The sequence below is a fragment of the Phoenix dactylifera genome, chromosome 7 (genome assembly GCF_051530095.1).
Source record: "Phoenix dactylifera cultivar Ajwa chromosome 7, Ajwa_hap1_PhDact_Kaust_v1.1, whole genome shotgun sequence".
Classification (NCBI taxonomy): domain Eukaryota; kingdom Viridiplantae; phylum Streptophyta; class Magnoliopsida; order Arecales; family Arecaceae; genus Phoenix; species Phoenix dactylifera.
This window is the reverse complement of record NC_143196.1, coordinates 17,970,831-17,986,762: the sequence shown is the minus strand read 5'-3', so window position 1 is coordinate 17,986,762 and position 15,932 is coordinate 17,970,831. Positions and strand designations below refer to the sequence as shown.

At 41.6% G+C, this 15,932-nt stretch overlaps 1 protein-coding gene and 1 non-coding gene across 5 annotated transcripts in view; both read right to left on the bottom strand.

Moving 5' to 3' along the window:
• DJ1C (Class I glutamine amidotransferase-like superfamily protein) overlaps nt 1–15,932 on the bottom strand; it is a 60,324-nt gene that overhangs the window by 1,300 nt on the left and 43,092 nt on the right. The gene's annotated exons all lie outside the window — the stretch shown is intronic.
• On the bottom strand, nt 2,998–3,103 carry LOC120112278 (small nucleolar RNA R71). The gene has a single exon (XR_005513753.2). It is a non-coding gene; the product is annotated as a small nucleolar RNA R71 (small nucleolar RNA).

Sequence of the window (15,932 nt, the reverse complement as noted above, 5' to 3'; positions counted from 1 at the left end):
CAACCAAATTCATTACCTGCCTTCATATAAAATTTATAAATTTAAAACAAGAAAAAAAAATAATGAATATAATAAAATAAATAAAAATAATTTCGGAAAGAATCACTGGATTCACTGTTCATATGAACAGTGTCCCGTGAAAATACTGTTCATATGAACAGTGTTACAAAAAATATATATATATAACTAATCCTACTATTCATCTTCTTCCTCCCCGTAAGCATCCCGACCGTCCACGGCTTCCTCCCGTCGAGCCCGCCAGCCAGATCCGCAACCCGATCCTCCCTCAGCCGCGTGCCAAACCCAAGAGGGAAATCAGCCGGGCGTCTTCCGCATCTAACTGTGGCATCGTCTTCATCCCCGGATGTTCCGCCAGCGACCACTCCTCCGCTGCAATCAACGAGCCGCTCCAACCGCCAGCGACCACTCCTCCACTGCAATCAACGAGCCGCTCCAACCGCCAGCGACCACTCCTCCGATCAGCCCGTTCCAGCCTGAGAGATCTTCCACAAGATCTTCCACACGGTGCAGCCTCTCTTCCCAATTCCTCCGCCTCTTCATCCGCAGCTGAGATCCCGCTCTTCCGCATCAGTCCTTTCCAGCTGCAGTCGATCCCATGGATTAGCTCTGTTCCCGTCTTCTCCGAGATCCCAGACTCCCATGATTCAGCCACCCAGCCAACTTTTTCCGGATTAGCGCCTCCATCCCACGGTCAGCTCCAGCCGATCCCATGGATTCCGTCCCAACGATCACGCACGCGTTCTTCCTCCTCTCCACGCGAAATCATGGATCCACCGTTGGCTGATTCTTGGTGGGGATCTATAAAAGGAAGAGGGGAGAAGAAATGAGGAGGGAGCTCGGTTGAGGAAAAACAGGGGAGACCCTGTTTCGGTGAAGAGAAGAAGAGAGCCGAACCAGAGAAAAGAAATTAAAAAAAAGAGAGGAGGGAGGGAAAGAGAATATTTTGTGATATTTTGGGAATGATGGAAGGTGAAGGTTTTCTTTTGAAGATGAGAGGTCGTCCGGAAGCCATGCTCGGCTAAACGTCTAGTCTAGGGCTGGATGAAGCCCTAGCAATGTATCAGGGCATTGTAGTTCTTATTTTCTTTATTATTTTGGAGCTTGTTTAAATTCTTATCTTCAATGAAATATTTCTTTTATGATGTTTAAACCTTGAGCATGCCACTTACTAATCATGTTTGCTAAAGTAGTCTAAGATGATTCATGCCTAGGAAGATGAAGTGTGCTGCATCCTAGATTAGCATACTTAGGTAGACACTTCATGCTACACCGAAGATGGATCTTCCTAACACTCTTTATGCTTTTATTTTAAAAGGCTTGTAGCCAATTTGCATGCCTCTCCAAAAGATAAAAATTAAGAACACAGTCCCTAATACAATGCTACGCGGTGGATTCCAAACCCTAGATCTATTTACGTTGATAAATTTCAATTCGTACTCATAGATTAATTTAGTTAAATCAAGTTAGCACATCCTTCTTCTTGATTTATTTTTAAAAGAAAAATAACTTATTCTTCAATCCCTGTGGACCGACACCCGTAATTACTATCCTACAGGATACGTGCTATTGCGTGGTTTATTTTCAAAATTGAAAGAACCGATCAATTTTTGGCGCTGTTGCCGGAGATTGCTAGCATAGTTATTTTTCCTATCATTAAAAAAATAATTAATTAAAAAAACAAACTTTCAAAAAATATATATATATCTAAAATAAAATAAGAAAAATATTTTCTATTATTGTAATTTTTTTATCTCCTTTTTCTCTTCTACTAATTTTTATTATTATTATTATTATTTTTCTTTTGGTCTTATTTGATCAGGAATCGAAGAGGAGATCTGGCTATCAAAAAGGAATGCTTTAGAGGTTTACTTAAAAAAATTTTAAATTGCTGGGAAAATTTTCTTTGGTAACCTCTAAACCTTTCTTATTTAAATTAATTATTAGCTTGAAATTTTGTGGTGATTGTTTGATTTTAATTTCAGCAAAAGTGTGAATACATGCTTGATACACATACACAAATTAATCCGCACATAGTAAGGGCAATCACCCCAACAAGATAAGAGCCGGATTTCATCACCGGATTCTTGCCCAACTTAGGTGAACTCAATCTCACATAGTGTCACTTTAATTAAAATCAATTAGACGTTGGCTCCTAGGGACATTCGAGCTCAATAGGACGAAGATCACCAAAAGTTGCACCAATTTCGCTCTGTGGCTTAGTTGATGTCTAGGCAAGCTTTGTCCCTATAAGGGAGACAGTTCATCTGTTCGAGGCAAGTGGGTTTTAAGTGGGACCTTTGCGAACGCATCGTGACCCCTCCACTTACCTGGGAGCTTACCTGGTCAACTCGGTTCATTAGACCGGATTGGAGGCTTAGGTACCCTCTTCAAACCAGTTAGGAGCTGTCTAGTGATTTTAGGACAAATACAAGAATTTATGTGTTTTTCTTTTATTGCATGCTTGATTGATCAAGTACTAGTGTATGCAAGGGAGTCGTTCTAGAGTACGTGACCTATTACCTTTTGACCCTGAAATAGAACGGACCCTTAGAAATATTCGAGCTGAGATCAGAACCTTAGAATCATTCCCACCCCCTGAGATGGCTGAAGAACAACCCAAACTCCTGAGGGAGTACTTTACTCCCACCATTTACACTTCCCCATCTTGCATTCGATTACCTGAAGTAGCAGCTGTACAATACGAAATAAAGTCTAGTGTGATCCAAATGCTCCCATCTTTTTATGGGCTCACCAACGAAGAACCATATAAACACCTAGATGAATTCCTTGAGATTTGCACCACTGTTAAGATTCAGAACTTCACTGATGATGCTCTAAAACTTAGATTATTCCCTTTCTCCCTTAAAGATAGAGCCAAACAATGGCTGAATTCTTTAGAAGCTAACTCGATTCGTTCTTGGGATCAAATGCAACAAGAATTTCTTAAAAAATACTTTCCCATAGGAAGAACGAACCAGTTTAGACGTGCCATTACAAGCTTCTCCCAAACTGAGGGGGAAGAATTTCATGAAACTTGGGAGAGATTTCGGGACCTAATCCGTAAATGCCCTCATTATCAAATACCTAAGTGGCAGCTAGTGCAATGTTTTTATGACGGATTGACTGAACGAAACCGTCAGATGATCGATGCTGCATGCGGGGGGACTTTCATGCTTCAAAATGAGCATGAAGCATGGCAATTATTTGAAAATCTTAATGAAAACTCCCTCCACTATGCTTCCTGTTCTCATCAAGTACCTCCGAGTTCTCAAAGAAAAGGGACCATTTGTGAAATAAGTCATTCTATGGACCTGTCTAGCAAGGTAGATGCATTGTCCCATAAGATTGACCAACTAATGATAGGAGGACATGTCATTAGCTCTTCCCAAGCACAAGTATGCGCTATCTGTTCTAGCCCATCGCATCCTATTCATGAGTGCCCCTCAGCACCCCAATTCTCCGAACTCGTGCAAGAACACATCAATGCTGCTCAAACACAACCCAGACCGGGTAATGATCCATTTTCCAATACATATAATTCGGGATGGCGGAATCATCCAAATTTTTCTTGGAGGCAGCAAGCTTCGAATACTACCCAACCCTACTCACAAAATTTTCAAAACCCTCAGAATTTTCATCTCTACCGTCCCTCAACTCAATTTCAATACCTTCCTCCTCCAACCCAAAGAAATACAGCCTTTGAGGAGAAAGTGTTGACTACCCTTCAAGGTTTGGAGGCAAACACACAACTATTACACTCTCACACGCAATCAATTGCTAAGCTAGAATCCCAAATGGGTCAACTAGCCAATGCATTAAACAAACGAGAGGAAGGTAAGCTTCCAAGTCAACACCAATGAGTAATCCTAGGGGACAATACGTGGCTCAAGAAACTCGACTAAATCATGAGCAAGCCAATGCTTTGACTACCCTAAGGAGTGGATGTATAATAGATAATAAGGTTGGGGAGGGTAACAATAAGGAAGGTGAAGAAGAGGAGAAGAATGTATCACATGAAAACCCAAAACCTTCTTCAGCTAGTCCACCATCTGCCACAACCCACATTCCAAAGGCTCCATTCCCTGAAGTACTTAATGCACCCTCTCCCTTTGGCAAGAAGGGAACTTCATTAGAAGAGATGATGGAGGTCTTCAAACAAGTTAAAATCAACCTCCCACTCCTTGATGCCATCAAACAAGTTCCCTCCTATGCCAAATTTCTCAAAGACCTTTGCACCCAAAAGCGGAAATCTAGAACACATGTGCCTAAAAAGGTCCTCCTAACTGAGCAGGTAAGTTTCATTCTCCAACACAACACCCCTCCAAAGTTCAAAGATCCTGGTGCTCCCACTATTTCCTGTGTCATAGGAAATAACTCCATCGACCGAGCACTCTTAGATCTAGGGGCAAGTGTGAATCTTCTACCCTATTCAGTCTATGAAAAATTTGGGTTGGGTGAATTGAAACCTACCTCGGTATCTTTACAATTGGCTGATCGATCGGTGAAGATGCCAAGGGGGTGATTGAAGATGTTCTTGTCAAGGTAGACAAATTCTATTTTTCAGTAGATTTTATCGTCCTTGACATGGAACATGTGCCCAACCTTAAAAAACAAATCCCTGTGATTCTTGGTCGTCCCTTTTTAGCGACAGCCAATGCATGTATTAACTGTAGAACTGGGGCAATGGATATATCATTTGGGAACATGAAAATTAAGTTGAATTTGTTTCATGCCGCTGACCAACATGTGAGGGAAGACGAGTGTTGCCTAATTGACGAAATGGATGATCTTGTAGAGAACGCCCTTCCCTATATCTTAGCAAATGATCCCTTAGAGGCATGTTTGGCCCATTTTGATATTGACAACTTTGATATAGACAAGGCCGTAGAAGAAGTTAACATCTTACTCGACAATCAATCTCCCATGAGTTCCCTTGGAAGATCCGACCTGAACCTCTTCCCCCTATTGCTAGCGCACCACTTTGTCCTTCCATTGATTCTCCACCTAAACTTGAGTTTAAGCCACTTCCGACAACTCTTAAGTATGCCTTTCTAGGACCAAAAGATACCCTCCCTGTAATCATCGCGGCCAACTTATCTACTGAACAGAAGGCTAAACTTTTAAGGGTGCTAGAAGAGAATAAACATGCCATAGGATGGTCTGTAGCCGATTTGAAAGGGGTTGACCCCTCTGTTTGTATGCATCGAATTCATCTAGAAGATGATGCAAAGCCCACCCGAGAAATGCAAAGAAGACTCAATCCTAACATGAAGGAGGTAGTCAAGAAAGAAGTGGTGAAGTTATTAGATGCCAGAATTATTTACCCAATTTCTGATAGTAAGTGAGTCCGACACAAGTGGTACCCAAGAAATCAGGTATCACTGTGGTTGAAAATACGGAAGGAGAATTGATACAAACACGCACAACCACGGGTTGGCGCGTGTACATTGACTACAGGAAACTTAATTCAATGACTAGGAAGGACCATTTCTCTCTGCCTTTCATAGATCAAATTTTGGAACGGTTGGCTGGTCAAGGTTTCTACTGCTTCTTAGATGGTTATTCTGGATATAATCAAGTACCTGTTTACCCGGACGATCAAGAGAAAACCACCTTTACTTGCCCATTTGGGACATTTGCATATAGGAGGATGCCTTTTGGATTATGCAATGCACCCGCAACTTTTCAACGATGCATGATGGCCATTTTTTCAGATATGGTGGAAAACTTTCTAGAAGTGTTCATTGATGATTTCTCAGTTTTTGGCCTATCTTTTGATGATTGTCTGAACAATTTGACCTTAGTTTTGAAAAGATGTAAGGAGACCAACCTAGTATTAAGTTGGGAAAAGAGCCATTTCATGGTTCAAGAAGGCATAGTTTTAGGACACGTCGTGTCCAAGAGGGGCATTGAAGTAGATAAAGCCAAAGTCGATCTTATTTCCAATCTCCCTCCACCCAAAACTGTGAAACAAATCCGATCATTCCTTGGCCATGCTGGCTTCTACCGTCGCTTCATTCAGGATTTCAGTAAAATTTCCAAACCCTTGTGCAATCTTCTTGCCAAGGACACTCCCTTTGCTTTCAATGAAGCATGCAAAGAGGCATTTGAAAATCTTCGCTCGAAATTGACCACTGCACCTATCATACGGCCTCCTAATTGGACCCTTCCATTTGAATTGATGTGTGACGCATCTGACTATGCCATTGGGGCAGTTTTAGGGCAACGGCTAGATAAAGTACCTCATGTCATCTACTATGCTAGTAAAGCACTCTCAGATGCACAATTGAACTACACCACCATTGAGAAAGAATTGCTAGCTGTAGTATTTGCGCTAGACAAGTTTCGATCTTACCTATTAGGATCCAAGGTTACCGTATTCACTGATCATGCTGCCCTTCGACATCTTCTTGTAAAGAAGGACACCAAACCCCGTCTGATTCGATGGATTCTTTTACTACAAGAATTTGACCTAGAAATTCGGGACAAGAAAGGAACTGCAAATGTCGTAGCAGACCACTTATCTAGGATTCTTCTTGAGCCCTCTAAGAATACCTCACCCTTACATGATGCTTTCCCAGATGAACAATTATTTGGGGTACAAGGAATGAAAACGCCATGGTTTGCAAACATAGTAAATTACCTTGCCATAGGACGAATTCCTGATGATTGGTCAACTCAAGACAAGAACCGATTCTTTTCACAAGTAAAGTTCTATTATTGGGATGATCCCGATCTATTCAAGTATTGTCCCGATCAAGTAATCCGTCGATGTGTCCCCGAATGCGAATTTCAAAGTATTCTTTCATTCTGCCATTCACAAGCTTGTGGGGGACATTTTGGGGGTAGAAAAACTGCAGCAAAAGTTTTACAGAGTGGATTTTATTGGCCCACACTTTTCAAAGATGCCCATAACTTTTTCCAAACTTGTGAACAGTGCCAATGGATGGGTACCATCTCCCGTAGAGATATGATGCCTCTCAATCCTATTTTAATTATAGAAATCTTTGATGTATGGGGTATTGACTTTATGGGCCCTTTTCCACCATCCTTTGGTTTCGAATACATTCTGGTAGGGGTTGATTATGTTTCAAAATGGGTAGAAGCTGTCGCCACCAAAACTAATAACCACAAGGTTGTGATTAAATTTTTACATGAAAACATCTTTTGTCGTTTTGGCACACCCCGAGCCATCATCAGTGATGGGGGATCTCATTTTTGCAACCGGTCTTTCGAGGCTTTGGCTCGCAAATATAACATCACCCACAAAGTTGCTACCTCATACCATCTCCAAACGAGTGGACAAGTCGAGGTATCCAATAGGGAGTTAAAACACATCTTAGAAAAAACGGTACGTTCCGATAGGAAAGATTGGTCTCAAAGGATAAATGATGCTCTCTGGGCATACCGTACTGCCTACAAAACTCCTATTGGCATGTCCCCCTACCGATTAATTTTTGGAAAAGCTTGTCACTTACCGGTAGAACTTGAACATAGAGCTTTCTGGGCTATCAAAAAGTTTAACTTTGACATGGCAGCAGCTGGTCCTAACCGAAAACTCCAACTAAGTGAACTTGAAGAGTTGCGCAATGAGGCCTATGAAAATGCTAAAATTTATAAAGCGAGGACTAAGGCTTTTCAGGATAAAAACATTAACCGTAAGTCCTTCGAACCTGGACAAAAAGTTTGGCTATTCAATTCCAAGTTGCGACTCTTCCCGGATAAACTTCGCTCTAGGTGGGATGGACCATTCGTAGTGAAAAATGTTTCTCCTTATGGTGCAGTAGAGATCCAACACCTCAATGGTGGACCTGTTTTAAAAGTCAATGGCCAAAGGTTAAAACCTTATGTGGACTGTGTTACCGATGGGCAATTGATCGAATCCCTTAATTTGACGAACCCTGTTTATCAAAATAATTAAGGATGCACTGTGTCTGGCTGAAGACAATAAACTTAGCGCTTGTTGGGAGGCAACCCAATTCTCTTAAATTTCTTTAACATTGAGGGCAATGTTAGGTTTAGGTTTGGGGGTATTTTTAAGTATTTTTAAGCATTTTTTGTTTAATTTGCATCTCTTGCATTCGTTTTCACTTCACAATGTCAGGTTTATGTTTGGGGGTATTCATCTTGATTTTCATCCAAAAAAAAATTAAAAAAATATAAAAATAATAAAAAAAATGTGTTCATTTTTTGAAATAATAATAAAAAAATTAAATTAAAAAAAAAGTTTTTGCTTTTAAAAACCTAATTTCTATACATTTATGCGAGAATGATAAACACACAAGTTATATAAAATCTAAACAGCCCAATGACTAGTCGGAAGTAATATAAATTTAAGTTCTTTTTATTAAGTCTCTCTTAGGGAGTTGTAAGCTAATTAATACCTTGGAATTTCACTACACACTGGCCGACCCTTCTAAGGTCTAAGCTCGACATTATGTTGATAGTATAGTAGCAACCTTGGACCCTGATGAATCATATTTATCGAATCCAAAAAAAAAAAATCATCAATAATAATGGATTTAGTCAGGAACATCGAAAAGGGCTACCTATTGTCAAGGATCAAATAGGCTTGTGATGAGAACTCCGAGCATAAATCCGTAGGGGAGTCTTGATGCCTGACACCTTGTGCCAACTGGTGTGAGAGTTGTCGACTGATTGCTCGTTACACGGAGAAATCACCACAAGAGTAAAAGTGCACAATATATATATAAAAAGGAACAAAAAAAAAACTCTGTATTGACCTTGAAAAAGACAATAGTGTGAAAACCGTCGTTGTAAAAATTCGAGTAAACTGGAATATTACCGATAAAGCCCGTGAGGTACTAAAGTAAATATCCACAACTCTCGAAATTCTGCAGATAAGATAATTTTGAATCAGTGAACAGGTCCTTTCGACCAATTCTTGGAAACTACTAGTCTTTGCAATATTTTGTGGATCCGAACCCTTAGCTTGTGTACGGTCCAGATTTCACCGAGCACTCCAGTATAAATAAGTCTTATAACTCCCTAAACGGAAACTTAACAACTTTAACTTAGACTGCATATTAACCTAGAATTTGGGCTGATTTAGTAAATAAAACCGTGTGTGCTTTGAAATTCTTATCATTTATGTATCTTAAATTAGATTTAAAAAAAAAAAAGAAGTTTTCGAAATTCTTAGCTAGTATGCATTTGAAATTTGATTTTCACTTCATAGATCAATCGAATTTAAAAAAAAGGAATTAAAATAATAATAATAATAATATATATATAATAATAATAAAAATATAAAACAAACAACAGCAACAAATTAATCATAACAATGAATGATTTATTGAAGTTTGTGGGTATCTTCGCTGGAAACCCTTACGAGACTATAACTCGTCCACTAGGGTAACCTAGGGGTTTAAAGCCTTGTTGCATATGGTAAATGCAATCACGATGCCTGCGAAAGTGAGTTAGAGTTTTTTCTAATTTTATTTTGCTCGAGGACTAGCAAAACATAGGTTTGGAGGTGTGATAAGTGCTTAATAATTTATAATTTAGTTATCTTTCCATAGCACTTATCAATGTTTTTAAACTGATAAATACATATTTTACCATGAAATTGTATAAACATTGAATTAAATTTAAATTATGGTAAGAGGTAAATAATTCTTTTCTTAAACTAGATTCTGAACTTGTCTCTCTCTTGATTGCAATCTCTAATGAAAACTATAGAAAAACATATAAGGAGATTGTGTTGACCCGGCTAAGGTTATAATTAAATGGGCTTTGGTCCTGATTAGATTGAAAGTTATAATTGTATGGAAAAATATTTGATTAACCCTTTTATTAAGTTACGGTCCTGCTTTTAGCCTTGTTGAGTCCGGTCTGAAGCAGTTTAGCAAGAATTAAATTTAAACGACATTGGGCTCAAGAGTAAGTTCAAGCAAATCAACGATCATGACCCACCTCAAACCCAAAGTCAATTCCCAACCAAATTCATTACCTGCCTTCATATAAAATTTATAAATTTAAAACAAGAAAAAAAATAATGAATATAATAAAATAAATAAAAATAATTTCGAGAAGAATCACTGGATTCACTGTTCATATGAACAGTGTCCCGTGAAAACACTGTTCATATGAACAGTATTACAAAAAATATATATATATAACTAATCCTATTGTTCATCTTCTTCCTTCCCGTAAGCATCCCGACCGTCCACGGCTTCCTCCCGTCGAGCCCGCCAGCCAGATCCGCAACCCGATCCTCCCTCAGCTGCGTGCCAAACCCAAGAGGGAAATCAGCCGGGCGTCTTCCGCATCCAACTGTAGCATCGTCTTCATCCCCGGATGTTCCGCCAGCGACCACTCCTCCGCTGCAATCAACGAGCCGCTCAAACCGCCAGCGACCACTCCTCCACTGCAATCAACGAGCCGCTCCAACTGCCAGCGACCACTCCTCCGATCAGCCCATTCCAGCCTGAGAGATCTTCCACAAGATCTTCCACGCGGTGCAGCCTCTCTTCCCAGTTCCTCCGCCTCTTCATCCGCAGCTGAGATCCCGCTCTTCCGCATCAGTCCTTTCGAGCTACAGTCGATCCCATGGATTAGCTCCGTTCCCGTCTTCTCCGAGATCCCAGACTCCCATGATTCAGCCACCCAGCCAGCTTTTTCCGGATTAGCGCCTCCATCCCACGGTCAGCTCCAGCCGATCCCATGGATTCCGTCCCAACGATCACGCACGCGTTCTTCCTCCACGCGAAATCATGGATCCACCGTTGGCTGATTCTTGGTGGGGATCTATAAAAGGAAGAGGGGAGAAGAAATGAGGAGGGAGCTCGGTTGAGGAAAAACAGGGGAGACCCTGTTTCGGTGAAGAGAAGAAGAGAGCCGAACCAGAGAAAAGAAATAAAAAAAAAAAGAGAGGAGGGAGGGAAAGAGAATATTTTGTGATATTTTGGGAATGATGGGAGGTGAAGGCTTTCTTTTGAAGATGGGAGGTCGTCCGGAAGCCATGCTCGGCTAAACGTCTAGTCTAGGGCTGGATGAAGCCCTAGCAATGTATCAGGGCATTGTAGTTCTTATTTTCTTTATTATTTTGGAGCTTGTTTAAATTCTTATCTTCAATGAAATATTTCTTTTATGATGTTTAAACCTTGAGCATGCCACTTACTAATCATGTTTGCTAAAGTAGTCTAAGATGATTCATGCCTAGGAAGATGAAGTGTGCTGCATCCTAGATTAGCATACTTAGGTAAACACTTCATGCTACACCGAAGATGGATCTTCCTAACACTCTTTATGCTTTTATTTTAAAAGGCTTGTAGCCAATTTGCATGCCTCTCCAAAAGATAAAAATTAAGAACACAGTCCTTAATGCAATGCTACGCGGTGGATTCCAAACCCTAGATCTATTTACGTTGATAAATTTCAATTCGTACTCATAGATTAATTTAGTTAAATCAAGTTAGCACATCCTTCTTCTTGATTTATTTTTAAAAGAAAAATAACTTATTCTTCAATCCCTGTGGACCGACACCCGTAATCACTATCCTACAGGATACGTGCTATTGCGTGGTTTATTTTCAAAATTGAAAGAACCGATCAATTCCTCCTCCGATTTCTCGCCGGAAAGGTCGCCGGAACACCCAACTGACGGAGGTAAGCGGGGCACATTCCCTTTGCGCTGCATTTGCTAGATTATAGGGCTGCTTTGGTTGGGGTTTGGCTGGTGAGATCCTCGGAGAAAAGTCCAAAACAGGGTACCTCTGTTTCGGCTTTTCTCTTCCGGATCTTGCCGCCGCCGGCCGCCGGGATTGGCCAGGATCCATGGCATTTGGGCGTTGATCGGGTTTGTGTGGAGATTGGTGAAGGATTTCTAAGGTTTTGTTGGAGATGGGGATTGGTGGACCGAGGTCTTCTCCTCGTGGTTCCATCTTCTTCTCCTCTTCCTCTCATCGGTTGGCCACCGGCGGTGACGACGGCGGTCGTGGGCCACCGTGGCTGCCGTCGGGTGGGGGGGGCGAACCACCATTATGATGGTCTTCGGTTGATGTTGGAGGAGGGGAAGGGTGAGCATGTCGGTTCTTGGGGAAGAAGAAGAAGAAATCTCTTCTTCCCTTCCTCGAGGTTCTGCCGGTTCTTGGGAGAAGAAGAGGAAGAGACCACTTCTTCTCTCCCCCCTTGGCCGGCCACCATCGCCGGTGACTGCAACAGTGGCGGCCGGCGATGGTTCGGCCAGTGGTGGCCGAGGTGTGTCAGGTTGGGGAAGGTAAAGGCACAGCCACCACTAAGAGGTGAAGGATGGGAGACATTCCCATTCGTGAAGAGAGAAGGGTCTTCTCCCCTTCTCTCTCATCCACCCCTTCTTTTGGTCTCTTCACCAGGACCGGCCATCGTCGCCGGCATGGCGGCGGCTATGGCTGGCGACGACATAGGCCGGTGGTACAAGGTGGGAGTCGGGCCACCCCGACTGCCCTAGATCTGGAGGGATAGAGATGTTTGGGGACCTGGTGATGGACCCCATAGTAGATGTGAATTATGGTTTAGAATATTTAAATATTAAATAATTTAGTTTGTGATTTATAATTGATGTTGTAGGGGAAGAGTCAGCGGTGCCAGAAGATTTTGATCAGGGGACTCAGCACCCCAGCGCGTAGGTTGTGATTCGGATCCGTATTTGAGTCAGTCTACAATTTCGGTAAGAATCCCTACATCTGAGCACCTCTATGCATATGTTTGATTTATCGTTGAGATTATTTTATAATTATGTTGTTATTTGTTTTATGAGCTGATATGACATATATGAGGTGTGCATCTTGATTGCTATGGAAATATTAAAATAATTCAATTGGGAAGAATTATCATGTTTTTGAAAATACATGGAATATGTAATGTGATTGGAATTGGATTAAACATGTATGATTAGACATGTAAAGAAAAATGGGTTGGACTAGCCTCGTCATGAGATAGCCTCTACGAGCTTATGCGTAGGATAGCTGCCACGAGCTGATGCGTGGGATAGCCTCCACGAGCTTATGCGTAGGATAGCCTCCACGAGCTTATGCGTGGGATAGCCTCCACGGGCTTACGCGTGGGATAGCTGCCACGAGCTTATGCGTGGGATTTGTGCAGTCTTGGACTGGGTTATGATCTTGGTTAATCCAAAGCCAGAATGAAAAGTCTTAAAACATGGGGATCAGAGTAATACGAAAGTGGATCACATAATGTGTAAAAAGGATTTATGTATATGTACTGATTATATATACTTGTTGTTTGTTGAGCTTTTGAAATGATGAAATGACATTTATTTGTTACTTTGATTATTTTATTATTATTACTGTGTATGGCTGTTAGGATTCTTACTGGGCTGGAAAAGCTCATACTACACTTACTTTCTTTTTCAGAGGCACTGAATTTGTAGAGACTATTAGGTGGGACGAAAAATAAGATCAGCATGGAGTCTGACTGCTAGATAGATAGAAGTTAATTTATCTTTTGCTTGTGGACATTTGAAATTATGTAATTAATCAGTACATTTTAGTTGGATTTGGTTTAATTACATTAATCATTAATTTTGACATCTATGTGAATATTGTACCTTTTAGGCCTTACATGATCTCTAGGGTTCTACTTTAGGGATTATGTGGCCGTGTCACGTGGTCGACCCGAGTGATGGGTCTGGGGCGTGACAGATTTGGTATCAAAGCTTAAAGTTTAGGAATCCTAGGGTTTAGGCTCGAGTAAGCCTGAGTGGGGAAAATCACTAAACACGTAAGATATTATAATGGTGTGATTAGCATATTAAGGATGCAAAATTGTCTCAATCTGATAATCTTGATGCTGGAAAAATTGTATAGGTTGATATGGCGCGAGGGCGTGGTCGGGGGCGTGCCAGAAGGCCGACCCGATTTGCGGACGGCTCCACGGCTTGGGCACCCTCTGGACAGCAGGAGGGTACCTCATCCACGCCGACTCGGGGTGTGCCACAACAGGAGCACACTATTGACCCTACTGGCAGTACTCCAGAGATGGGAGCTCCAGAGATTGGGACATCCGAAGGACCAAGTATTCAGCTTGAGGATACGATAAGTGCTTCACAGTTGATGCAAATGATGGTACAACAGCAAGCTGCTGCCAGGGCAGACATGATGAGCATGGTGGAGGTACAGCAACAATTCTTGCAGCAACAGTTGCAGCAGCAGCAAGCAATGTATCAACAATAGCAGCAGCAGCAGCAACAGCAACAGTTTCAAGGCACTACAGCTCAGTCGGAGCATCGAGTCAGTCTGTTGAATTTCCAGAGATATGCACCCCCAGCATTTAAAGGTACGGCTGACTCGATGGAGGCTGAGAGCTGGCTGAAATAGATAAAGTCTTTCAAGCTCTGAGGTGCCCTGATGAGGAGAAAGTCCTTTTTGCCACCTTCATGTTACAGGATGAGGCAGCTGACTGGTGGGAGATGGAGAAAGGGAAGCTTGGTCCGGATGATGCCCCCTTCATTTGGGAAGAATTTAAAAAGATTTTCTATGAGAAGTATTTTTCCCAGGGTATCCGATTCCAGAAATATAGGGAGTTTGACCGACTAAAGCAGGGTGATATGATAGTTGCCCAATATGCAGCAAAGTTTGAAGAGATGTCCTGATATGCTCCGACCTTGATATCAGAGAATAGTGACCGAGCAAGAAAATTTGAAAATAGACTCAGGAGACGGATTCAACAAGAAGTCGTTGCTTTTGAACTGTCTAGTTATAAAGATGTAGTTAACAAAACCCTGGTGATAGAAAAAGGGCTTGACAATGCCCAAGCTGCTAGAGAAAAGAATTTGAAGAAAAGGTTTCGACCCACTGATTCTCCGAGCCAAAACAGTAGACCTTTCAAGTCGAAGGATTAGAGACCGAATCAAGTTGTTACCAGAGATAGAGGACAAGCCCGAGGTGCTATTAGATGCTACCGTTGTGGAGGACCTCATCTCAAGCAAGATTGCACTTGGGTTGGAGGGACATGTTTTTCTTGTGGTCAAAAGGGGCGTAAGGCTATTGTTTGTCCTAATGGAAAAGAACCGCAGAGGCGACAGGCACCTCAGTCCTCTCAGAGATCCCCTATAAACCGAGCACCTCAGGAAGGACAACAGCAAGAGGGAGGGCAGCAGAGGCCTAGGACCCAAGGGCAGGTCTATACACTCATAGAGCAGGATGGTTTAGGGATGGATTTATTACCTCTATAAAATCAAGTCCACCGCGTAGACATTCAGTGGTGATAGGTAATAAATCCATCCCTAATACTCTCTCTTGTTTGGCATGTCATAAATTTTGTTAGATTATATATGTTTGTGCATGTATGGTTAAAGATTGTGATTAGGTTCCTTGTGACTATGTTTACAGGAATGATTAGATTATTGTCTTATGATGTGAATGTTTTATTTGACTCTGGTGCTACCACTCATTCATATCGGCCAATTTTGTTAGAAAGAATACTGAAATATCACCTGTGCCATTAGAATTCGATCTCTGTGTCTCAACGCCAAGTGGAGATGTTATATTAGTTAATTCAGTTTGCAAGAACTGTATTTTGGATATTGAGGACAGAAAAATGAATGTAGACTTGCTGGTCTTAGAGATGAATGATTTTGATTTGATCCTTGGTATGGACTGGTTGGCAGCATACCATGCTACTGTTGATTGTTTTGAGAAAACGATCAAGTTTCAGATCCCTGGTCAGCCAGTGTTTGGTTTGGTGGGTAGCAAGTCACCTCATCAAATGAAGTTAATCTCGGCTCTACAAGCTAAGAAGCTTCTCGCAAAAGATTATGAAGGATTCTTAGTTGCTGTGTTAGACACCTAGAAAGAGGAGCCCAAGTTAGAGGATCTCCCTGTGGTGACAGAATTTCCAGATGTGTTTCCAGATGAATTGCCAGAATTACCCCCTGATAGGGAGATTGA